This window comes from Sylvia atricapilla, chromosome 1 (genome assembly GCF_009819655.1).
Source record: "Sylvia atricapilla isolate bSylAtr1 chromosome 1, bSylAtr1.pri, whole genome shotgun sequence".
Taxonomy (NCBI): domain Eukaryota; kingdom Metazoa; phylum Chordata; class Aves; order Passeriformes; family Sylviidae; genus Sylvia; species Sylvia atricapilla.
In genome coordinates this window covers 60258202-60282645 of record NC_089140.1, presented here as the reverse complement: position 1 = coordinate 60282645, position 24444 = coordinate 60258202, and the positions used below count along the sequence as shown (strand labels likewise).

General features: G+C 37.3%; 1 long non-coding RNA gene across 1 annotated transcript in view; it reads left to right on the top strand.

Moving 5' to 3' along the window:
* LOC136367431 (uncharacterized) overlaps positions 1-7736 on the top strand; it is a 63094-nt gene extending 55358 nt beyond the window's left edge. The window contains exon 2 of the long non-coding RNA XR_010744693.1: positions 7656-7736. This is a non-coding gene — a long non-coding RNA (uncharacterized lncRNA). The remainder of the gene's footprint in view (positions 1-7655) is intronic.
* Positions 7737-24444: the final 16708 nt, after the last annotated feature.

The window sequence follows — 24444 nt, the reverse complement described above, 5'->3', positions numbered from 1 at the left end:
TAACAGAAAATTATTCACAGACAATTTGGCTGGCCCTATACAGATGAATTCTTTCATGCTCAGCTAGGAATTAGAGGGAAAAAAAATACTAGACATTATAAAATTCTCTACTCCTTGGTAATCTAAATCTGAAATTATATTCTAAATCACAAAAATAATTGGGACATGCTATCAGAAGTAAAAAAATTGGAAGATATTTATAATATATATGTGATTGAACATTGTTTACTATTTGCATATCCTCACATTCTTCTTCATCCTAACCATTTGCATGCAAATAAGGAATCCTTAAGTGCATTTTAATTTCTACACTACCTTCAAAAATAGAGAATTTTAAAGAAGTATTTATTCTTCTGTAGGAAAGGTAATGGTAATATGAACAAAATAATCACTCTGTTTGAATAGTGATAAGATTTATTTATAACAAAATCCTCTTATAAATATAAAGAAGGAAAACAACACTTGACAACCAAATAACAGAAAATATCATCAAGAAAAGGTGCATTCATAGGTGAAAGACTTCCAGTACATTACTTTTCAATATATCTCTGCTACTAATGTCAGAGTAACAGGTCAAGGCATATCCAACATATGCCATGTTTATCAGGCAGAAATAAAATATAGATTGATAAAAAAAAAAAAGAAGTCAGAAGTGTCTGAACTGCTTGAACTTCAGAGGATTTTCTTGTGAAAGCATTTTTTAAAGCTGCTGAACCAATGTTTTCAGTTAGCAAAGATAAATATAATTTCCTGTGTATGACCTTGAATTATAAGTCTTAGCCCAGAGGGAATATTTGCAACTTGTAAACAGACTCTGATAATGGAAATTCTGACAAATCTCACCATTATAATGCTAGTTACATATATCTTCCATTTTTTTTTCCTTTCTCTCTCCCCTCTCTAAAACATAAATATCCACAGCTGACTAAAATCCTTGTCTCAGGTGTCTATCAGAAAACGTCAGACCTTTGTAGCATAAAGTCCAGAGGATCACTTCTCATTTACTTTGACTTGGCTCTACCTTAGTGTGTATAAAGTCAGTTTGCATTCAGGCCTGTATTCCATTTTGGAGCCTTTCACAAAGTAACTCATATTGCCAAAATTTAAGCATACAATTCTCTTTGTTTTCACAAAGACTGAAGCAATCAAAAAGTGCTTTTTTTTTTTTTTTTTTTTTTTTTTTTTTCCTGTGTTCTGACAGTCTTTCCTATCTCCTACTGCCATTGTAAAGGAGGAGTTTTCTCTCCAACTGCCGTTCAGAGCCCATCCAACCCCTGCCTAGTGCAACACTGACAATACAGGCAATATAGGCACTTTTTTAGAGACAAAAAGTGGTGTGTGTGGATTTTTATGATCTCATATACAAGCAGCATTGCTCTGAAGTTACACAAGGTCCCTTCATTGTTTTGTGGGGAGAACGAGGTGATGAAGGATCTGCACAACTACTGACAAACCTCAGCAGTGCCACTTTCACACTGCAGCAGGGTTTTGTTCAGCTTGAGAGGGACACATCCTCCCCCACGAATGATTCCCAAGAGTGGACTCATATATGCCCTAAAGCTTCTGTGTGCTATTCAGGTGCTCTGTCTCTGAGTCATGAGTGCTCTGTCTCTAGCCTGACAGTCAACGTCTTTTGCTCCAGTCCTGTCCATCATCATGTGGCACACACTAGGTACAAATTCTGATCAGGACATGCTTTGACCTGACATGCTTTGACCAACTACTACATCAGCTACTCCATGGGCCTTATTCCAGTGGTAAATTTGATTTTGTTATCGGTAAGCAGTGATCACACAAGAGCTTTTCTGCTCCTCACACTGCCCCACCAGTGAGTAGGCAGGGAGTGCATAAGAAATTGGGAGGGGACACAGCCAGGACAACTGATCCCAGCTGACCAAAGAGGATCAGCCCGATATTCAATTGCCAGATTTGTTTGCTGCAGTATATAGAGGGGACTGAGCAAGCAGCCATGTGCTGCTTAGTTGCCAGGTGTGTTTTGGAGATTGGGTTTTATAAAGCCAGACTATAAACTGTCCCTTGCAGATCATCATAATTCTTGTGCTAAGAAACTCACTACCCTGTGCTTGTTCTTACTTATTGTACAGTTTGTTTTCAGAATGGCTGTAACTTGTCTTTAGAGAAAAGGATATGTAGATATTAAGCTCTTCTCAACCACCCCTTCTGGTGGGCAGAAAAATATTTTACTATGCCAGTACACTTCACATATTGTAGTGTTCCTTGGGGTTTAGGATTCACAGTTATTAATGTCTACTACTGTTATTTCAGTATTTGGGGAATGAAAGAAGTAAATAAAATCTTCTCTAGAATCTATCTCCTGCAAATATATCCATTAAATGGGAAGTCTGTGAAAGGCCTTGGTGTCAGCTCTCTTGTTGACTTGGAACTGTACCACTACAGGTTGTAACAAATGTCTTGGTGAAAGTCTTATCCTATGTGGCTACACAAACTGCTTATACCTCCTTATACTCTACAAAAGAAGTTAAGAAGTTAATTTGAGGAAGCCAGTCAGCAATGTTCTGCCTTATTGCATCAGACAGATCTAAGGAGAGGGCAAACCTTCCAGCAAGTGAAACACTGTGTCATATGCCTTTCAAAATCAGGAGGAAAGATTTGTCCCTTGTTCCAGAAGAAAATACTAAATGCTCTCAAAACAAGCTAAACCTTTCAGCATGACAAGCATTTTATCTTTTGAGCTGTACCTCTCCTTCATATGATAACATGCTATGGAACTACAATACTTTGCATCCCCTTTTATTTTGTTTTGCTTCCTAAAGCTGGAATTCTCCTAAACTGCTTCTCAAGCTCCAGAATCATACTGAAAAAGTAAAATTCAGTGCAGCTATTTGTGCAGATACGTTCAGTAACTGTGATGGAAAAAGAAAATCACTCCAAAGCAGAAACCAGCTGTATCCAAGCATGTATAGCAGCATGTATAATTTCCATAGCCTTGGGCAAGAAATCTATGCACAGAAAAATTCCTAAGGTGTCAGATTAACCACAAACGCATTAACAAGTAGATAATTAGGGACTGATTATGAAGACTTACCAGATGGATATAAAATTAAAGTTTGGTGTTTTTTTGGTTGTGAGTTTTTTATATATTACCCAACTAACCTGTTTTTAGCTGCAGTATGAAATTTTATTCTCCCCATTACCCAGTATAGCAAAAAAGTTCTTTATCAGTTGTTACTCTTATTTCACTCATGCATTCTTCCAAATTTGATTCAAAATGCTTCATCTGGTACCCAGTTCATGCTTTTTTTTTTTTTTTTCACTAGGTTGTCAAAAGGTTAAAAATAATCAGTAAATAAACAGAAGTATTTTTTTTTTTTCATTTTGAAGCAGTTGTAGAAGGAATTGCCTTTTCAGTAATATTTACATTACAAGCAACTTTCAAACAGAACTTTGTTTGAGAAAAAGAAAAAGGTATCCTATATGTAGTCTAATGTCCATAAAAATGACATTACTGACATACTGTATTTAGGAGTCTAGGTATATAAATTCCAAAAGTTCACTGTCCAAGCTTCTTAGCTATTTTGATCTCGTTTACACACACTGAACACTTCTTTAATGGCTGTATACAGCAAACAAGCCCCATAACAAAATTCTTGCACTACCTGTGACATCTGAGATGTGTGAATTATATTGATTAGACTAGCAACTGAGAGGGAAAAGCCAAAGTTGCTATCAGCATGTAGACTGAAAATGTCTATGTTTCATCATAGGATGACAGGTTCATCATGAATCAAATGTAAGGCATACAGGGATAAAGTTTTCTATTAACAAAGCAAGTGATTGTGTAAGTAAAATTGAAGCAGTGTAAATTTTTCAAGATGTTCTTTTGCTGTGTCACAAACCACTACTGGTAGGGCAGGTCCCGAAAACTATACTGTTAGTTCACTGCTGCCACACTGAGATTGCAAGTGAGAGTGACAATAGATGCTTAAAAATAAAAAAAACTCACCACTAAATATGAGTTCATTTAACATAATTTTCCAAACAGCTGTCAAATGGTAACAGCTTTTGTTTATTACTACTAGAGTCAAATCATTGCTCTGGATTCAAAATCTCCGGGTTTGAATTATCAATTCCCCAGCCTCTTGAATCCTTCCAATTGTCCATTCACATGTCAGCTGTAAGGGCTCTTGCTTTATGAGGGAGCTGTAGTAAATACACACATTATACAAAAAATATTTACCACAAAAAGAAATCTATGCATGAGTACATCCTAAACTCACAGCAGTGCTCTGAATATCATCTTGGTGATGCCACCAGATCTTTTGTCTCAGGAATGTAGAGATCCTTGATAGCTCTCCTAAGTCCATCTTCACCCTGCATCCCCAAAACAAAGAGGACTTGATACATGAACAAAGAGAAGGAGACAGAGAAAGAAATTTTTGTGTGCTCTCGCTAAATAAGTTGTCTGACAGGGAACAAGGAGAGTTGTACTGCCCATATGTACTATTGTGGGAAAACCTATTTGGGTCTATTACAATAAAGAAACAGATGAAGAACAGTCCATCTGTGCACAAATATGACCCCTGTGATGCTGCCAACATCGGAGTGATCTGCCAAATGATACCATCTGCACAAATGGAAATTCTTCCATGGGCAGATTGAGCTCACGTGCAGATTTAGTAAAACTCTTAAAGGAGCACTGTATGCAAGGGGACTGTCCACTTTGGAGGTGGAGGAAGCTTGCTATCTGCTAAGGCTGCCTGGCACACTGGGGGTCTGGCAATGGGGAAGAGGGGATGAAGAGAGTAGGGCAATGAACTTCTCCATCTCCTGGGATCCTGAGTAGGACAAGTACATTTTGTTTTCCAGTCAGTAAGAACTGGCTCCTTCCCTTGCACTTCTCTATGAGGAAAACACGGAAATATCTCCATTTTTCTTTTCCAGAAGCAAAAAATTTCTAACCAGCATTTGCTGGTCCTGATTTGAAATACAGGCCTTGTATCCACAGGTATTGATTAAATAAAGCCCAGTTCCAAAACTGGCCTAAGTCTGCAATGATGAGCACTGAAATAATGACCTTGAGGGGCTGAAGCTCTGGAGCAGAAGTTGTGTAGCTGTGACAGGTACTTGAGGATCTGCCCTGGGCAGAGGTACAGTGTTTCACACTGTGCTTTGCCAGGTGCTCCCTGCCCATGCAGTGCAAACTAAAGACACCCACTCTGCTCTGTCCAGAACCTTCCTTCCCAGAAAAAAATTACTTGCCTTTTTTTCTCCCTTGGGGAGCACAGCTACTGTAGGATGTGGCCCCACCCTTTTACATAAATAAATCACCTTTCAAAAATGCAGAAGAGTAACTTTCACTTTATTCCTCAGCCTAAAGGGATTCACAGCTACACCTCTCCCAAGAACATGTTAAAGCTACCAACTGTTCTGGAAAGAAGATACTCTCCTATCCTGTAGCAAAAAAGAAGATAGTAAAAGTGCCTTGACAAGTAGCTACCATGTAGAGAGGTTAGCCATCAATGGTTTTTCACATGAAACTGAAGCAGCCTGTGGAGCACAGAACTTCTTCCTCTCCTGCAAGCACTCTGATTACAGATTTATGACCTAAATCAATTGTAATTTAAAAGAAAATAACAGCTATTCTGTTTAATGAGAGATGCTACCTTCCAAAATGTCTGTGTTGAATTTAGTCAGTTTTTTTTTCTTTTTCAGGGAAAGCATTTAACTGTTCAAAGATGTTAAAAAAAAGGAAAAAAGAAAAAAGAAAAAAGAAAGGAAACAAAGAAAAAAAGAACCTATATACTTGTGAGAGACGACTGATTGATACATGCTGTCAATGGACCAGTTTCCAGGCTGATGGTGACAGCTCTTCCAATACTGCTTTAGAACTAGGTTTTGAGGGTGCAGAGAAATATGTATAAATATAGGTATAACAGAATGCCTTCTGTTCAAAATTATTTTTCTTCTTCCAAGAAACGTTTTAAATGTTGACAACCAAGCTGTATCAGAAAACTAATCAGCACATCGACACCTCAGAGTCAAAATGAAATGCAGACTCCACTTCACTTGAATGGCAGTTGCATAGTGACACTTGTCTTCTGTGAAAATTATTATGGAAAGGAACCAAGACCTGAAACATTTGGGTTCTTTGTTTTGCCAGTCTTCCTGTGAGATACTAACCAAGATATGAGACTTATTTTTGTGGGTGTGTTTTGTGGGTGTTTTTTTGTTTCTTTGGTTTTTTGGGGGTTTTTGTTTTTTTGTTTGTTTGTTTTTTGGGGGTTTTTTTGTAGTTAAGCATTAGATTACTTTTCAGTTATGTGAGGAGTTTAGTTAGTGATAAAAAATTGTTGGATGAATAGCATCAGCCTGCTGTCCACATTTTGCCATCATATTAATCACTCAGGGACACATCTGAGGTTATGCACTAAAGAAATTAAAACATATCTACAGGGAAGGTCCAGTGTTTTCTTCTTCAGGAAGGAGTAATCTGAATAAAAATCTTCTTCAAGAGATACCTGTTCATGTAATTTCCACATGATTTTTTTTGCTTTGAGTTTGCTGCATCATTTTATTGTAATAGAATTCAGACAACTGGTAAATCTTGGATCAATTTCCCTAATTTTTTCTCTTGAACAACTTTTTTTTTTTTTTAATAAAAATTTATATACAATAATGTAATAATATATTACTTTAAGAATAGTAGGCATATATAAATGACTTAGTAATTTGTAATTGTTTTTTCTTGTCAGCATAGGATATCTTATTTGATCCATCTTCACTCTTCATTAAACACTTAGAAAACAAAAAATAAGGACAAGCTATTATAAAAACATGATGCATTAGGACACAGCAATGTGTGTCATAGAGAAAATAATAAAAATGAGACTAATATTAATGAAGGTTATTTTTTAACCTAATTTTAGAATTCCTGCTGATAATAGAACTCTTGATGCAATTCTTTTTCAAGAAAAACAAAACAAATTGATAAAAGTAGGAGGAATTATTTGCTTTATGCAAGATGATAATTTGACTAGGTATTTTCTACTTTTGTTCCAGCTGAGAAGTCTTTCAATTAAGGCTGCATAGGTTGTGTTATCAGCAAGATAGTGCCTTTCCCTGAGTATTTTGCACACTGGGGAATATCTCAAGGACAACTCTTGTTCCTCTCTTGTCAAGATATGCTATAAACTGTCAGATGGCTATTTATTCCACCCAGATGAAGGTCTGTCTTGAAGGATGTTTGATTAGGTTCATCTGATCAAGACAGAGATCTTACATTACCAGAAGGATGGAAATTTCTATCACCGAGTTAAATGTCCAGAGGTACCTGAATTTAACATAGTTCTGTCTCCAATTTCAGACGCATTGTAGAAGTTTCTTCCCTTGTAAGATGTAGATCTTATTTCAAGTACAAGACTGCATCAGTCTCATCTAACAGAGTTATCTTTTATGCCATGTTACAAGATTAATTTGCTCAGTTTCATGAACAATAAACTCAGTTCTAAAACTTTGCTGTTTCACTGATTTAAAAATCATTACTAGTAAAAGTATTTAAAACTGTGTGGCCTCAAAACATGAAGAAGAAATGGACATGAACTGACTTCACAGCTCAAGCAGTTATTCCCTTTAGATTTTGAGGAACTACATCCTATACTGTTTAGATAATTCAGTACTTTTTTTTTTTTTTTTTTTTTTTTTTTTTTTTTTTTTTTTTTTTTTTTTTTTTTTTTTTTTATAATAGAAAAGGAAAACCTTGTGCAGGTATTATTAAAAGCTCTCCACCAGGGTACCAGGCATACAAAATTTAAAAGATTAATCGACCTCCAGGAAAGAGATGGATGACCATTGATTACCATGCACACATGTCCAAGATAATAGATGAGTGCTGTTGGACCATTGATCTTTTTGAATGAGCCTGCCTTTGGTCAACTTATCACTCGTCTTTGGGAGTCCTTCCATTAGCAGCTAACCTTAAGTAAAGAAAAACAAAAATCAGCACATCCCACTGTGTTCTAAGCCATTATTTTGAACACAGTCTCATCAATATAGCCATAGTTCATCACAGTGTTGGAACTCCACTGTAAAAAGAGAAGAGATGGTTTCATTTTTTCACATTTCTCTAAAAAGATCCACAAGATTTTTTGTGGTTTTCTGCCAGGATCTACATTGAATCTCTTGCTCAGGTAATTTTTCCTGTTAAAGTTTCAATTTGCGTTCCAAGAACAGGTTGAAAATGTGAGAAACCATTCTGTAAAGATAGAAATGTTTATCAAAGGTTTCTCTTGGCTCTCATTCTAATCTCATACTTTTATACTTGCACAATGTCCAATGCTCTTTAAATGAATGTTTCTGACATTCACCAACAGAAGCAAGATCCAGAGCAGCCTACTGAAAATAGGTATTAGTGTTCTGCTGACCTTTGTTGGGCTGCAGAATATCTGGGCCAAAGAGCCAAGTGTTTCCTTTATAACATCTGTTGGGGGATATTGAGCAATCTAAATTCTACCACTGCAGGAGACAAAGGAGATGAAATGGATACATTTTTAAATAACATTCCTATTCTCTATTCTTTTTTTGAGATTCCACTCTGAAGATCAGCTGTAATTGCTACATGAAGCACTAAATTCAAAATCTGATCTGTGTATGTATACACAACATGTTTTAAAATTAAACAGCTATATGAGGAAATTAAACGTGCCTATTTTGCCACCAGCTGTGCACAGGCTTCTTGGAACATAGCAATTGATCATGTTTAGGCTTGTCATTATTCACAGCAAGATCCTCAGCTTCAATTTGCAGAGTTCACTGACGTTGTACACAAACTCAGAAGTAACAGATGATTTTGAGGCTTGATGTGAGCTTCCAAGAACGACCATGTCTGTACGTGTTATTAATGCCAAGGGAACTTAGTCTGGGCACACACTGGCCTCATGCCCAGGGGAGATTATAGAAACTGCTGGCTGGGTTTCTAAGGATATATATTCCTGACAACACAGGAAACATTTCAGCATGTGTACTGGCTGAGATTTTAATGCTGATAATTAAGAGAAAAAAGTCTAATAGGTAGAAAAAATTCTCATTAAACATGATTATTTCATCCAAGATTCCTTCCTTGCCCCCCGAAGAGGTCTGGTCTGACAGCAAAGGAAGGAATCACTCTAGGAAAGGGGTTGAAACCAAGACAACTAAAGAGTGTATTAATTTCCTATTGCACTCTTGATAAGTGACTAAATTTATTTGCCTTAGCAGCAGATAAGGCAGACTATATGCAAACTTTGCTCTTAATGTTACATAAATCAAGATCCGAGGTCTAAAATCTTGACTTTATTAACAACTATGGTTCACAGCTCCTAATAGGCAAGATCAAATATGTTTATGCAGGGGAAAGAAAGCTAAAGGCATCAATGATACACAGGTCAGGATTAAACAAATTAATTATTTTACCATACCCAAAATACAAATGAGAAAGAAAAAATATTCGACATATCACAGGAAGTTTGTGAATCATTAAAATCCGTTCAGTTGCTAAGCTGATTACAGAATAGTGTTGGCCAAAATCAGTTTTAACCACATGGATAATTCAAATATTTCAGTGTTTGTTTGCATCCAGAATTAAAATGGAAAAATCCACGCTTTCAAATTATTCATGAAAGGATTCAATTTCATAGAAATGCCTCAGAAATGTCAAAATGAAATTTAACATTGCCAAGACAGTCAAAATATTTTGTCATTTGCGAACTTCTCTCATTTCACTTAACAGCATGAGAACTTTTGGGAGGGATGAGGGTATGTTCAGCGCATCCATTTTCCCCAGCAGCGCTGGAGAACTCTGCAAACCACAGCCCACATTGCCAGGTCCATTTCCTCCTTGGTGGGTGAGATCCTATCCTGACAACAGGTATGAGGATACTCTGTGCCCATCTGACTTAAAAGATGCCCCTTGAGTTCAGTCAAGTGAGAAAACTACATATCTCATTTTCTGATTAATTTAGGGAAATTTTCCATTTTATGAAAATCGTGTTTGTCATAATAAAGCAATCAAATACTAAAGTTCATGAAGAGTTTAACAAAACTTCACTTAAGTTCCCTTGTTCTAGTGTTGTTGTAATAACAGCAGGGCTCAAATTATAGGGTGCTTAAGCACCTTTTCTAATACAATTGTAGAACAAGTTGCTTCAAGATCAACTCAAACCCTGTGATTGATCTCTTGTACTGAAACCAAACTAAAATATTCCATTTCTTTTCTTTTTTTCTGTGTAGCTGCTCTCACTTCAGTCTGCTACCAGATGCTTATTTTCTGTCACTGTCATATTCTTTTAGGAAGCATTTTGCTCGCTTTAAAAATGTTTCCACTTAATCATTTCACTTGACCAAGGTGACTTTTTATCATTAGTTCATTCTGAGTAAACTTGTGAAATTCTAATCAATGCAAGTTCAGAGCCTGTTTTTCATCCAAATCCCTTCTGTTTTCACTGATCTCTTGCTGAGAAAGCAATTTATCATCCTTTGGTTATCCTTCATATATCACATATAACGGCTGTTGTACAAATATTTGTCTATGCCTTCCACAGCACCATCTTTCTAGCTATCAAGAGAGGACTGCTGTATTAAATAAAAGCCTTTTTATGCTTTTGGGGTTTTTTGGTTGGATTTTGTTTGAGGTTTTTTTAATTGTTTTAGGTTGGGTTTGTTGCTGCTGGTGGTGAAGTTTTTTAGCCACATCTATGAACTTGTGCCTTCCATGTTTGTTATCAGAGGATATATCAGTTGGAAGGAGGACACCTAGCCTTACACTCTGCTCTAAGACTGCACAATTTCTCTGCTTGACTACCCTTATGGGGAATCTGAGCCTCTCAGACTGTTCCCATTGTCCCTTGTGCTCCTGAGCTACCATTAACATTTGTGAATTTTAGGGAAGTTCTCTAGTTCCCTTTTCTTGAACTTCTGTGCCAGGTTGGCCATCACTCCACATCTGTACTGCACAAGTTCTGTGTGAAGCATGATCAGGATACCCGTGTTTGTTCAGGTGTCTCCAGCTGCCACTGTTAGTGTTACCAAGGACATCTCATTTTGGTTGCTGGAGGTGTATTTAGCCCAGAACTCCATCCCAGAAGGAAGTGCCAAAGTCCTGATATATTCCTCTGCAGGAACACTGAGGCCTGAAGCCTTGTGTTAATTAAAAAAAAGTTGCTCTTTATTTATAGTTTATTGCTGTAATCCATGTAAAATACTATTTTTAAGAAAATAAGCCACTGAAGTGAAATCTCCACTGTTTCTAAACAAACTGCAAGGAGTATCCATTATGAAAAATAGGAAAAATATCTAGAAGTAAAGACATAATATATGTGATACCTTTGGATCATCCTGTATATTTTTATATATGTCCTCCCATAATGATTTCACTACCCTTGTTCTTCTCTGAATCAGGCTGGCATTATTCCAGAAAGTTCAATCATCCCAAACTCTTATGAATGCCAGTGACACTCCTTCTCTTCAAACCACAGTGGAGCTACCTGCTCCTCTACCAGTCAGGAATACTCCCATAAACACGGAAAACACACCTAATAAACATTCAGAATAGTAAAGTGCGAAATTATGTGCAACACTATTGTTTTCTTTTCATAGTCATTTTCGTAATCTCTCATTGTCATCCTCCAAATGCATTCTAAATCTGGTACAACATCCCATGCTTTTATCATACCCAGTAAAAGTACTGACACTTGTTCTTAGTCTTGACTGTAAGTCAGGATTGAATACTCTGAGTACCTCCTCTCAACCTGCCAGTCCAAGAATCCATGATGCATGTTGATAAATATCCTATTGAAATATATGTATGCTTACCAGTTAAAACTTCAGAAGTGATCGTTAATCTTGTTTGAAGAGGAAGTATGCTGTAACTGAGCTTCCACAGCACAACCCCCATGTTTCTCCAAACTCCTCTTATGAATGATATGATCTATAGTTACTTTGAAACCCATTTGTAACTTGGACAGATAAAAATCAAATTCAAGGCATATTATGTCTTTATTTTGCATGCATAATTTCTTTGACCCAATCACATGCTGCATTGTAATTAAACCAGACAGCCATACACTTATGTGTCCCTTTGAGTTAAAATATGTGAATGGTTCTTAAATTCTCCTCATTAATCAGAAAAGCAGGTTAAACACCTTGCACATCTCACAGTATTTCATACCACGGCATATACACCCATCCTCGAGTTGTCAGCATTAGGCACTTAGGTTTGAAGTTAGAGGTGTTAAATATGCACTCAGGTCTTTGCTCTGCCTTTATCTTTACTTGAGTCATGTGACCATTTCTGTGCTCCCCTTTCCTTGGGGAATTAGATTTTCATTGTCTGAACCTGTTCCACATTTTCAAGTTGTTCAATGGAAAAATCATTTTCTGCACCTGTTTCCTCAGCTATGTTGTCCCCCGTGTATCATTATTAAAGCTTTGTGCAAAGAGAATTTTCTGAATTCATCCTAAATTTGTGAATAGTTTTGGTCATATGCAGTTTTACTCATCAGACGATTGGCTTTTTCTGTAGAATATTACCATTCCTCTAATTAAAACAACACCACCACCTCCAGTTTTATAAGACCTAACTTCTGTGATGTTTTGTGCCAAAATATTTCTAGAAGATAAGTTTAAGGAGTAATTGTCCTAGATTGTCAGCATGAAAGCAGTTCTTGAAGCCTTAAGAAGTGCTTTGACAACTCCAGATGAAAGATGTAGGTAAGACCTAAGGGAATTCTCTATATTTCTGACAATGTATTTAATTTGCTGGAGGATTTAACTTCTGCATCCGCTAAGTTTCATCAGCAAGTGCAAGCATTTCCTTTCCTTCTCTGTAAACTCATAAGAATGAAAACTCTGTTCACTTCCTTTCTTATGGCAAATTATTATGCTCGTTCTTCTGATTTTTTAAAGGATACCACTCATTGTTTTGCAAGTTTGTTTGCTTTCTGATTTTTTTTTTAAAAGATGGATTTTTGGCATACGCTATAGATAGGAGTAATTATGGTTGAAAATAGGGTACATTGACTGGAGACTTTTTTAACCCATGTAGGCATGTTTGGAAAAATTCCAATTACCATTGTGAAGAAAAGAAAAAGAGAGACAGGGCAAGGAATTTTTAATGTTTTTTGTTAATTACAGGAATATTTTAGAGACTGTTTTCCTTCCAACCAAACAGGAAAAAAAGACAAGAAAATGAAAAAAATTCTTTCAGGCCCCCTCAGGGTTTCTCAGCCTGGTTAATTCCCCTACTGTGAGCTTTTTTAGTTTACAAGACTGTGGTCCATCCAGAGAGACACAACTTTATTAAAGAGGCTGTCAAAGAGCAGAAGCATGAAGCATTGAAACAACTGTTCCTTGGCCCTTGGCCACATCTTGGAGTATGTTTATCATCCCAGCCCTGTATAAGATCTCTGGGTACTGCTAAAGTCAAAACAGTTTTAGATGAAAATGAAGATGTTCAGGTTGTAGCAGCATATATTGTCCTGGACATTTGATGGAGTTGAAATGGTAAATTATGATTCCTTCGAGATGACCAAAATGTTGAGAAGTAGAATTCCAGTAGTGCTGTGTACTTGTTGTGTAGAAAAAAGGAATTATAATTTTGACATTATTGTGATAATAATCAGAGGGAAAGCTTTTATTTTTCTTGGCCAAGACAGTGAGATGTGGCTTGATGGCCTGCTTGATATGTGCTAATAATTATTCATTTTACCAGAAATGAATCTAATAAGGTGTTTCATGTAGGTATGTAGCCTTTTTTTTTTTAAATATGACGCTACCTGAAATGTATTTTCATGTATTTCGCTCTTGGTCAGATCTACTAAAAAAAACCAGAATTACAAGATCAGCACAATTTTAAATATATCTCTACACATCTAAAGAAATAACAACCTAATTCTTGTCCCATCTTCTTTGATATGATCCAAAAGCAGTCCATCTTTGAATACACTGGCTGTGAAGAGGGTATACCCCGGTTGGCGTGCATTGAATAAAACGTGTGTCTGAACCTTGAGGCAAGGGGTGCATCTGTTAAATATGAAAAAGTGGTCTATCTACCCGCCATGCACATTGTTGCAACCTGTTTTCTATGTTGGAGTTGCACAGTCTTCTGCCACAACTGAGGTTGTTTTCCATTCTAAAAACATAGAAATGAATCTCATCTTTTCCATATAACACAGGTGAGAGCTGTTAGCCTTTTCAACATCTACTGAGTATAGTTTGCAGAGGGCCTGACTAGAATACAGATTCATCATGGCCAAGGCTGCTCATAGAGATACAGTGCTACATTTCACTGAAGAAATTACAGCCCAGATTGTGTTTTATTAGGGCAAAAAGAAAAGCCCTATACTGCTCGCCTGCCCTGTTTCTTCTCTTTTAAAATGTAATGGGGTGTTGCTCTGCCAACAATAGCTGCACTGCTGGTCCCTGGGAGTCATTCAAGCAGAGGAGCACCATTCTTCAGCTCCAAGGAGAGCAGTTTACATAAGATGTTGTGCAAAACCTCCAGAACTGAGTTACCTCCTTCCTGCTTCAGGAGGTGCCACCCTTGATTATGCCTCTCTTTGCTAATCATTAGTGTTAGTAATGTCTTCTTATCATTAGTGTCAGTAATGTCTTTTTATCAAACAAACTTTTTTGTTTAGCTTCCATAAATCCCTCTTTATTTAGCCTGAAAACAAAAATAAAAAAGACAACCTACTATATTCCTGCAAGAGAAACTACTGAAGTGAAGGGCCTGTTACCCATCTTTCAGCACCTGACTGCAAAGCAGGTTCCTATGGAAAGGTCACATGAGCATGAACAGTGCTTTGTACCTTGACTGGCAAGGACTCCCAGAAAACCACAGCAGTTGCCTCTCCTCCCTGTTCACACAGGGTCTCAGGAAGGCTAGAGTCACTGCTGCTTCCCAGTGCTGGCCATTAGCACAGCTGATGGCTAACAAAGCCTTGCTGCAGCTTAGTTCCCTTCCTCCTGAGTTCTGCTCCCCATAGGTGAGCGGTGGCCCACAAAGAGGGACCCTTCCACATCACAGGATGCCCCTGTGGGGTGGGAAGGGCAGTGCATTCAGGCTTCATTCATCATGGCTAGGGAAACCTGGGCAGCTTCAAATGCCCTCTGAGATACCCCAAACATAGCTCTGCCTGAGGAGATCCTGTGCACAGAGTCTGAGTGAAAACCATGCCTGTGTGACTAGGATTGAGAAACTAAAAACAGAGTTATGAAAGGAAATGCACTTAAACCTAGCAACAGATCTCTGAAACTTTCCCACTGTCCTTGCCCTGGTCTCAGTAACAATGATTCTGTTTCATTCACATACCTTAAACTTCTGTAAGATTTTGTAACACCTTATAAATACGTGTTCTCAAATCTCAGAGGGCTGCATAAAAAATGCTTGTTTCATACTTTATTTTCAGATATATATTTGATGAACTGTTGATTAATTAGTTTCCTCATCACATCCAGAACTATATTTGTTTATATCACCACAGTTCAGTATAAAACAAATTATTCTGATTCCCCAAATCTATTGCAACAGAGTCACTTCTTCAAGTTGTGTCTTTTTTCTTCTTTTTTTCTCTCTCTCTCTTTTTTTTTTTTTTTTTTTTTTTTTTTTCCTTTTCCTTTCAGTTCATTCTACTACCACAGACAAGGTGTAGCCAGAAGGATGAGAATTGCAGACAGAAGTCTGCAAGCCCTGGGTTCTGTAGGGGATCTCCTGAGAGTACTGGCAGACCAGATGAATTCTCCAGCCACAGGTTTTAGAAGGACCCCAAATTAGAATTGTTCTCCACAGAAAGGTGAAAGAAGCTGAGCAGCCATGAACTGGAAAAGACTCTTGATGATCATCCATTTCCTCAAGATACAAGCCAAGGACTGGCCAACCTTCCTCTTGGAGCACAACCTTCTGCCCTGGATCAGCATGCAGCCTCGGAGAGAATTATTGACTCCCTTCCACTGCAAATGCTCTTGATAGCAGACCTGGGGCAAGATGCCTTGTATTTTGTTTTTGCAAGGAAAGAAGAGACAGATGGCTCCCGTGTGGCTAAGATCCTCATAAATTCAGAGGCCTCTTGGTCCAAAGAATTAAATGTGAATTTTCTTCCTGTGGGTGAACCCTGGAAGTAATAACAATACCCAGGACAAACAAAACAGATTGTAGCACCTTTAATTATGTTTTTCTCACCCTGCTTAATCACCAGGCAAAGCAGAGCTCTTCATATGCATGATTAATGTGATAATTTAACCAGTGATCTATTGCAAAGGCACAACAAGAAAAGTGGAGGCTCAGTTTGTTGGTAAGCAAACATCCATCTGCTTACCAACAAACAGCACATCCTGATCTACAGGGAGATAGCTTGATATGGACACTGCTCTGACTCGATCTTTTAAAATATTTATATATGTACTGTAGTCCCTTATGGACCTCTGCAATAGTCAATTGGAGGCACTTAGTCCTTCTGCTGCTCTTTCACTGTGGTGAATATTTAATCACAGATGGAAGTGTGCCTTTGCAAGGGGAAGCATCAGTCACGGACTTTTACAAACAGCACAAAGGGCACTATTACCTAGATGTATTTCATTCTGTAGTCTAAGAGTCAAGAAAGGTCCATCTAATTATTTCTGCAGTGAAATACCAGTGTCTCTCTCTGTGAATTTGACATTTATCCCCTCTTCTCTGGAAAAAAAAAATTGAAAAAGAAGTTGAATACAGAATTATCGCCTTTTTTTGATAGTTTATTACTAGATTTTGCAGCAGCATGCATAATGTTTGATTAAGAGGCCAGCAGTATATAATTTGGTTTCTAAAACTGAGGTGGAGGCAGTAAAGGTTCTGGGACTACCAAAAATATCTCATGCCAGGTCATGCTTATTCTGCCATCTAAAGTTGCCTCTGTCAGGACAGAGCTTTAATAATTCTTCAGAAAGTATGTGTGTGTGTGTTTGACATAATTCAAAATCTGGTTTAACTGACGCAGGGGATAAAAAATTAATGGCAAAAAGATGTCTATTTTTATGAGTTTGACAAATTTACAGCAAACCTTGAAAGATTGTTAGGATAGTTAGGATCCCTGCAAAAATCAATTGTTATCAGAAAGAGGAATAAATAAATTCAACTTGGTATATACAACAAATACACTGATGATCTGAGCAGCTACAGTCATAACTTATAGAACAAATGAAAAGTAACAAGATAAAAATGGAGCAGAATGTGATTATTTTGGACTCTGAAAAAGTTTAGTGGGTCAAAATATACTTCTTATGCTTGAGTCTGCTCTGCAAGAGGTCTGGATTGTTAAACAAATGTAATTCTTAGTTCTTTGCAGACAAATATTACCTATAATCTAAAAAATAAAATTAAAACTGCTTTTTAAGTTTGAGTCTTAGTATTTTGATTGGGATTTTTTTCTAACTGGGGTGCATACCTGGATTACAAAGTTAGGCAAGACAACAAAAGGGTACTAGTATTAAATAACTGCTTCTTTTGGTACTGAATTATATTGCAATTCATTAGTCAGAAACCATCCCAAAGTATATTCTGTAGTTTAAATTTTCAGACTGTGGCTTCCATTGGAGTTGATGACATAAGTTTTTCTTAATTATACTGGAATAAATCAAAAGTAATAATGCAGCAATCTGTGGAATTACTCTGGGTGTACAACAACTTAATTGGAAACAGAATCTGAATCACTAATTTAATGAGTTTGGTTTTTTTACTGCTTTGTGTGTATATGTGTTGCACTACATTAACTTTTTATGAGGAATATTCTAGAAATACAAACTCACCTATAGCTATTACTTTTTATTTTGCCTGACAGACATCTGCATTTGTTGCAATTTCGATCATTTGGGTAAAAATAATTTCTGGAAAAGTTCAACTAGGGATAAAATAATTTCAGGATGATATTACAATAAAAGTGATGCAAAGGTTTCTGATCTACCTAAGGGCACCTTTTTTAAGAAACATTTTTGCTCATGAAATAAATCTGGATCCTAAAGCCAAGACTGAGGAGTAGGCAGCACATAAGGATTCTAAAAGCACATTAGCGGGAGAACAGCAGACATAAAAATGTCAGTATGGTAGGGTTTTTTCAATAAAACAGGTTTTTAGAAAATGTCCAGGAGCTGAAGTTCAGGTAAATCCATGCTCACAAGTTAATATTCCTCGAGTAGTAAAACTGCCAATACTACACACAAACTTTCCTTTTATTTAAAACGGGGTTTTGCAGTTGGTTTGTAATGAAAACCTAATCAAAAAAACACAGCTCCATAGAGAGGAAATTGATGAATAAGTGAGAGACCACACACAGGCATATACAATTTCCATTTTCTGGTAGTGGTGAGATGCAGTTTGTGGTCTTCACTGACAAAAGACTGAAGTTACACTTAATTTGTTATATGGTTAAAGCATTGGACCAACTGTATCGGGAAAATTGTTATCAGACATCTGGCAAGGAGTCTGCATTGCAATTTGGGCATGGATATTATTTTGATGTTTCAGATTTGTCACTTCCACTACTGACTATCAAAGTGTATGAAATCTGACAGATGCAGGTCAACAGCTGGGTATCCACATACACAGCCTTCTTCCTTAGTTCGAAGATGGAATTCCATTTCTGTTCTCTGTGGCTGTCATCCAGGAAGTGAGAAACTGCAAACAAAAATTTGCCTTGAGAATTTTTTTTCTTATAAAATCGTGTATTTTCCTGGGAAAAAATCATGTCAGTGGAAAATTTCCTACTCCAGACAGCTCAAGATATTCTTATGAATGTATCTTTCATGATTTCCTGAGAAGTCTTCTTCACCAGTATTTTTCTATGGGTTGTCTCCATCTGCAAATCCTAAGCTTGGTGAGGTGATATTCTTAGAATTTGTTGCAAGGCACAGATAGCCTGATGATGTCAAGGCCCTGGGTCGTATTTACAATATTTGTTCTTATAATGTTCTGTATGCTAAGTCAGCGTCCAAAAAGAGAGGAATTTTGGATGGTTTTTTACCAATTTAATAAACAAATATATATAAACCAATGATTTTAAAGTGATTCCAAGGCCCATAGAAAAAAATCTACATTTGAACACCTGACAAAACTGTTTTCAATACACCAGAACATGTTCCACGAACCATAAATCTACACCTCATATCTGAGATCTCATCAGAGTAGATATTTAAGGAATCCTGAGATTCTCCAAAGCTGATGCTGTGAGTTCAGAGCCCACGTGGGAACATGAGACAGACACATAATCGTGACGAATCAGACTACACCAGAAAGAATCTCAGGACACATGTACCATTTCCCTTGCAAATAGCTTGTATAGTTATGACAAAGGGGGAGCAGCCCCACAAACCCAGACATGGACAGCAGACTGTGGACATCAGTCCTCACAGACTGTGTGTACTTCCAGATACCCCTCCAGCTGGCCATGGTAAGACTGGATGTGTTACGTAGGCTTCCCTTTGGAAATTCTACATTCCGCATGCACAGCACTACATAGTTACATAGTAATCTAAAATGTCACCTTGATATGCCTAGGATTGAAAAGACAGCCACAGTAGAATCATCTCTCTCAGATATGACCAGAGCAGAGGTTCCTGGGTGTATGTCTTCACACACAGACACCAAAGTGCTGACTGATTTTTAGGATGAAGTTGGCACTTGGGAATTTTCCTCACAATAATCTTTCAGTGGTACACCTGGCCAAGGAAGCCAAACAGAAACACACTGCCAGGGTAGGGTCAAGAGCACTGAGCAAACTCTGAGCTCACACCATCCCTGGGTGGTGGTTGGAGCCACTAAAGGCACATCTCATCAAAATCCACACACAGATCGCAGATGTGCCGAGTTTATCTGCAGCATCCAGCAGTTTTTATACATATCACTCCCAAAGGAGTCATCTCATATCTGAAAATCCCCTTGGACCTATCATCCTTAACAATAAAAAGCACATTAAAAAGTGAGATTAAAAGCCATAATCAATCTATAATTATAAGGTAAAAAGCCAAGAAGTTGTTAAAATGGAAGGTACTTTTTTTTCTTTTTTTTTTTCTTTAAGATGACAGCATAATAGCAATGGGCCAGCACTGTTAGTTTGAAGGGCTGTCCCAGCTCAGAATAAGAAAGTAAATCTTTGTGCACATTTTAATATTAATGAAACAATTAAGCAGTTCTCTCTCAAAAGAGGGAATATTTTCTCTCATAGTCTCTGTGTGTACTTTAGCCAAACTGTGGTATCTCACATTGGAAAATCATTGGGCAAGACATTAACCCAAATTGTTGGGTTTCTGGTACTTGTAATTAAATATGCTTATTCAGTCTAGTTTCAGATATTTTAGAAATGCATATGAGGAATGATATCCTGAAAAGGAATCATCTTTATTGCAGGTGTGTGGAAGTTTTGAAGTCCTTGGTTGAAACCTGAGGAAAGAACTTTTTTTTATGATTTCTCAGAGGAACAAAGCACTGACTCATTCATTTTGGTTCAATCATTAAGAAATGACTATATAATAATAAGGTTTCATCTCTTTGACAAAGATCCATTTTCAGACAGGCTATTAATTGAAAATGTGCTAAGTATTACTTTCTGTTATCAATGCATTGTTTTAAGGTCTCATTAACATTACAATGACTACAAAATAGTAATACGTAAGATACTTCAACACAGTAATATATACATATATAATTTTATATATATGTATTAAATAGCTAGAGGACAGAAAAAAAATCCAGTTAATCCTTTTTTAACAAATTGCAGTGAAAGGTAAAAAAGGGACCTTTCTAAGAACTGAAATTCAAGTGGCTTCTGGTGAGAGATGAATCTTTAGAAGAACTTTGTTTTTGTGGGTAGTTGTCAAATAGCGGTGAAATTATGGCAGTGAAAGCAACCTGTGTACTGCTCCTTAAGCATTGTTGTGAACTCTCCAGAGCATATCCTACCTATTTTTAGCTAAAATCTTCAGCTACAAGAAGGGGTAGAAAGGGAAAGGAGAAAGGATATGACAGCTGTTAATAAGTAATCTGCACAGCCACGAAATTACAAGTCAGATTAGAAGACAGAAGATGAAGAAATTAGAGAGAACTGTGAAAGTAAGAAAAACAGAAAGAAATGTCATCTGAGGACTTTGAGAGGGAGACAAAACAAAACAAAACAAACAAAAAAAAGTTTCACAATAAAGATAGTAGATCTTGATTGTGGTCAAATAAATCAATAAAAAGAGCCAGTATCCTGCTATCTGCCTGTCAGAGGTTGATGGCACAGGCTGACCAAGGCCTCAGCACAACGGTGTCTGGTCATGGCGTGCATGCAATGCACACAATCTCTTCAAAGTCACCACCATGTGCCATTATCCTGCTAAATTCATGCAGTGCAGCAATGGAAGCTGCCCTTAGCAGTTTTCCTCTGTTGAAGAGAAGGGTCACTAAATCCTAGAGGAATTATTTTAACTTTAATCGTCATTGGAAGCTAGGAAAAAAGTCAGCAAGTTCAATATTTTTCCTAAATCTCTGAATCAATATTTTTTTCCTTCTTGCCCACCTATCATCAAGTAGGTACATTTAAAAAAAACCCAGACATTTGTGGGTTGTTGTTGAGCCCTTTCCAAAGTCAATTAAGTGTATTGGACAAAGAAAATCTTAGGGAACACAGACAGGGACAGAAACACAAGTTATATTTAGTAAAAAAGATTTGTTTGGTCATTTTTATTTCTTGACAATATTTGATTCAATACCCTATTTGACAGGATGCTGCCAAGCTTTGCACACTCAAAATGGGACTAGTCTATTTTTGGTTAATTTTAGGGATAAATAGTTAAATATTCTCACTTCCTTATTTACTGCTTGCTTCTTCTGCTACCAGAAAGCTTGCAGCCAAGTAAGTCAAAGTATCCAGATGGAGGAGAAAAACAATTCACTCAAGAAATGGGTTTCAGCTTCAGTTTTCCCAAGAAGCTTTTATAAACACTAAGGCACAGAATGTTTATGAAAAATGTCTCGTCAGTGTCCTTTTAAATGTGCCACGCATATGGAGCATATAAAAATCGTTAGAAAGGAGATGAAGTTCCCGTAGATACTCCATGTCATTTGGGCATTTGGAATCCACCCATCCCCAACTTCAGAGTGTATTCAGCAATACCTATAAGCCCAGAAAGGATCCATTAAAAGAAAGGTTTCTGTCTGCCATATATGGGAGAGAAGCACATTGAGTGGAATATGCTTGTTTTGGGAAATCTGGTTCTGCTCATAAAGCAGAACTCTCCTTACACATTAATAGAAAGATGAACCTAATGTTCATTGCCTCATGTGGTTTTGTGTGTCCCAGGAATACTAGTACTACAGTCTACAACCACAAGGCTCCATCTGGCTGCTCAATTAGAGCCCAATGTGACAACTGATTGTTATGCAGAAGCAATTGATTAGATTTTTATGTCCCTAAACAAGCTGACTCAATTACAATGAGTATAATTTTTCTTTTATTTTCTTTTTTTGTTTTCTTTTTGCTTCATAGCTTATAGTTTATTTTATTGTTTTCCAGCTCTGGCATTGAAGTCTGTGGACTATCAAATGCCCTTGCCAAGAGGAAGCTACATGACTCTGGGAGCTTGGTGTGCTGTGAAGGACTTCTGGGAGGCTTGACAGGAACTTTGCCAAAGCACAGTTGTTCATGCACCGTTCAGACAGAATTTTTGAATAGCCTTGCTAACTGCCTCTCCAAAACAATTGGGAGATGAATATTAAAAAGGAATTTGAGTTACTAACTGCTCATCTGTTCAGATCTTCTAAGTTGGTGTGCTCTTCCATTTTTAAAGGTCTGCTTTTGAGACAGGGTGAGCCAAAGCAAGCCTCGGCAGTACTGATCATGCCCATTTTCCACGCACTAGAAACAAGGTCAAGGCGATAGAAGCTAGCAGGAGCTGGGAACTTAGGAAACATATCACATTCTTCTTCTGGAAGAATTGTTTTCCAGCAAAGTTCTTCACATTTCTATTGATAGTCTGAGAAGAGAATTAGAGCCTCAGAGCTGGGTATTTTTTGCCAGCATTAAAGTGATGAGCTGGAGGGCAAATAAAGCTCCTTCTCTCCTGCATATCTTGTATCTGGGGATGACATCCTTGTGTTTACAGAGATTTGAGACCTCTATACTTATTTTCCCAATGGCCAGGGCATGTGTATATACAAAATCTTCATCAAGAGTGCACTTTATCTGCTCAGGCCATTAAAGCACCTCCTAAGTATAGAATGAGAAATCAAAAAGAAACAAAAAAGACTGTATTTACTCATGAGCTGGTAGAGACACTGCATTTTTCTTAAAACTGGAAATTTGGCTCAGACCCAAAATTCATCGTGAGTAATTCAAAGGTTGTTCAATTCCAGCCTTCCAGCACATTGAGCCAGTGACCTCACCCTCTGATGCTTCCTCACTTGCTGCTCTGTGTAAGTCAAGGGCTCAATACATCAACCACTGACACAGGTAAGTAGTGGGAAAATAGTTGGTTCTCCCCACTCTGAAGTTCACTGTTAGTGCTCTAGTTGATTTTTTTAACTTTCTCCTATTGTCAGGATTTCCTAATCATGGTTTCATGGTTTTCTAATTGTTTTTTTCATTACAAAAAAAAACCACCAAAAAAACCCACCAAAAAAAAACAAAACCAAAACCAAAACAAAACAAAACAAAAAAGAGCCAGGATGCTCCAAAAACATCTGGGAAGGAAAGAAATTGAAATAGTTTCCTATTCAATGATGAAATATTTTTCTGAATTAGCTGTTAACATGAAAATTAAGCAGTATAATATGAGGTTTTCAAACCAAAAATAATCAATTTAAATAGATTTTTTCATTGAGTCGAAAGTTTTGTTTTTTTTCCTTGAAGGGAAAACAAAAGGAGAGGACCTGAAGTCAGAGATAATTTTGTGGGAGACTAGACCCCACTCAAAATTTCCCTCTTCACTTGTGAATGAGAATTGTGTAACCAGGACATCACAGAGGGCATCACAAAGGCAATCTGGAAGTTTTATACAGACAAACTGATCCTAACCTGAGCTAAAAGCCAGAAAATTCTTAAAAAGTCTGTTCTCTAAAGAGCTTAGCTCTCTGAAATTCTTTGAAAGGACATCATTCTTACAACAGATTGGAATAACTACTGTTTTATGCCTGCCTTAGGCAGTAGCACAAAGATGCTAAATGGCAGTATATTCTGATTCTAATAAAGCAGTTTCTTCTTGCTCTTGTAGGTGAGGCTGATATATCAAGCCATGAAGTCTATCCTGCCCAGGCAGTGTTATTAGACTTGCTCCACTGGGAGGGACTCCCAAATGATTCAGTGTAACATGAAATTATTCAAGCTGTGCCCCCTTTTTTTTTTGGCAAGTAACCTTTAATTCTGAGTCACACTACCAGGCCTTATTAGCAACATCAGTCTTGCTGGCCCATGGTCCCTCAACACCTCC